Raw genomic sequence first — 2761 nt, forward strand, 5'->3', positions numbered from 1 at the left:
GTATGTATGTGTAAAGGTTAGTTTTCTATATTAATAGTTCAAGTTGTATACAAAAGTAAATACCATACTAAACTGATGATCTAAAAAATTCCAATATGATCATACATTGTGTGCCTCTAACAATGCGTAGTAGTACAGTACTTTGACAGCTGAGTTCTGGGAACTGGAAGATTTTAACCCTTGAAGTGAACCTTCTCTGTGTTTGTTCGTCCATCTGTACCTGTGCGTCGCACCGAGTACCTGTCTGTCTCCATGCACCTGTATGTATGTCTTGTCATTTTGTCCGTTTGCATGTATCTCTGAACTCTTTGTGCCTATTGTGCTCTATGTGTTTGTGTTGTTCTTGTAGGAGTAATTTGTTATATGTTCCCTAAGTGTGAAGGCTTTCATTTATATTTATTTCTGCTTATTCATTTTTCAGCCAACTGCAGCTAGACCTGAATTGGAAAAGGACCTTCCCAAGACACCATGTTTAATAGGCTTTGGTAAGTTAAGCTTGGCTGATATTTACCAATATTATCATGGAACCTAGCTTTTATATTTTATGGATAATGATATGCAACCAAAGGAGGTTTAGTGCTGCAACCCTTAACAGTGTAAATTGTGGTAGGAGTACACAATTTTATGGCAAAAATATTGAATAATTCAGTTTATGGAGGTAATTTTGCATATAGATGGATAATATTGCTTTTTTCGGGGGGGAAAAAAGGATACATTCAGTAGAATGATGCTTAGGGTGAGTGATGAGTGCTGTAAGGAGAGAAAGCAGGCAAAGTTAATTATATTGCAACACCCTACAGACTATGCAGAAGAGAGGTGAAACTATTATCATTATTTTGATTATTTTATTATTATTATTATTATTATTATTATTATTATTATTATTATTATTATTATTATTATTATTATTATTACATGATCTTTTGGGACAAAGGCTGGAGGTGGAGGAGGTTAAACATCTAAAAGCAGTTCCGTCTTAAGCATAGAAGGGTGGACGGAGCGGTTAGGATGTTAGAGGTGTATCATAAAATTACAAGAGAGGCATGTTAATTTTCTTTATTACATTTCAGGGGCATCAAGGTTGACGGCAACCAGATATATGTTGTCAATTGATGGTGTTGTTGTCACTGACCATATCGCAACATTTACTACTGGGCTGGCTATGCTGCTGGCCTCCTACTACAACTTCAATATAATGTACCCTGTTGATTCTGCATCGACACTGGAGTTCATTCAAAGGTAATTATTTTCTTAAATGGAACTTAAGGGTAAAATGTCTAGAGGAGGCGGGGCCGAATGGATAAGGTGGTGAGCGTGGGGTCGGACTGATGTCTATGCATGGGTTCGAACCCCACCAGTGCCACCTTGAAACTTTGTGTCATACGCCGAGTGTCGTAAAATCACCTACATGTCACCCTGATAACCGAAATCTAGTTGCACATGCAACAAAGTTGAGTTCGGGGAGGGGGGGCATGGGTTTCTAAAAGTGTCACTATAAAATCCTTGCCTCCACCACTACCGGGCTGCCCTGAACGACATCAAAGGACACATAATGCCTACCGGTGCACACAGGCTAGAACAAAGAAAAAAATTCCATTGTTACCTGTCAAGAAATCATAATTTTCTTCTAAAATATCTTTACGGTATTCTTTTGAAACTGAGTAGATTGTTAATGAGCAACATCTACTTCTGTGGTATGCAGTTATAGCCTACATATTAAATTTAGTACATAGTGTTGTTAAGGCTGAAGAAAAAATTCCAGTATTTACAACACGTATATTTCTGTCTATCATTGCAGATGCTTTGTTGGCATCAATCCAGAGCGGGGCAGCAAGATTGAAGTAAAGAAGCACTGCAAGAGACGCACCCAAGTCCATCCCAGAGTTCTGTCCCTGATTAATGCTATTGCTGATGTAGAGTGGAGGTGCTAAATCCACAAGGTAATATTCATTACTTCTGAAAACATTTTTAATCTTTAATAATCTTTTGACTGCTCCCATTAGGGGTCGCTACAGCGAATCGCTGTTCTCCAACGCGCTTGGTCTTCTGCGTCTTCCTGTGTCACGCCCACCACTTGCATGCCTCCCTTCACAGCATCCATAAATCTTCTCTTTGGTCTCCCTCTCTTCCTCCTGCTGGGTAGATCCTTGTCCAGCATCCTCCTCCCCACATACTCCTTGTCTCTCCTCCTGACATGTCCAAACCACCTCAGCCTCGCCTCTCTTGCTTTGTTCCACAACCTGGCGTACGTGTGTTATTCCTATGTCGTAATCATTCGTCACTCCAAGAGGAAATTGCAGCGTCTTCAATTCCGCTCCTTCCAACTCTGCCTCTTTGTTATTTTTTGAAAAAGTTAGTGGTACTGTTTCCATACCGTACAGCTTGGCGGGTCTCACTACTGTTTTATTAATCTTCCCTTTTTTTCTTGCGGAAACCTTGCTGTCACATATCACTCCTGCTGTCTTTCTCCATCTATTCCATCTTGATTAAACTCTCTTCTTTACCTACCTACCACACTCTCCATTACCCTGTACAGTTGACTCTCGTTTAACCGACCCCAACGGGACCGGAGAGTGGTCAGATAAGTGAAAAGTTTGGTTGAGCGGGTTAGAAATAAAAAAAAAGCAAAAAATTCTGAAATTATTTATACAGGCTCTACAGCACCTAAGCTGCCCTATGCACCCCCTGAAAGTATAAAATATGGATTAAAAAAATAAAGAAAGAAAGAAACCTACCTTTTTTCCCTCTTAGTACACTGCAT

At 39.7% G+C, this 2761-nt stretch overlaps 1 long non-coding RNA gene across 1 annotated transcript; it reads left to right on the top strand.

Moving 5' to 3' along the window:
* The first annotated feature begins 254 nt into the window (after positions 1-254).
* Positions 255-2204, top strand: LOC126990543 (uncharacterized). Its single transcript, XR_007744519.1, has 3 exons — positions 255-485; positions 1071-1239; positions 1799-2204. It is a non-coding gene; the product is annotated as an uncharacterized LOC126990543 (long non-coding RNA).
* Positions 2205-2761: the final 557 nt, after the last annotated feature.

The sequence above is a fragment of the Eriocheir sinensis genome, unplaced genomic scaffold, assembly GCF_024679095.1.
Source record: "Eriocheir sinensis breed Jianghai 21 unplaced genomic scaffold, ASM2467909v1 Scaffold173, whole genome shotgun sequence".
Lineage (NCBI taxonomy): Eukaryota > Metazoa > Arthropoda > Malacostraca > Decapoda > Varunidae > Eriocheir > Eriocheir sinensis.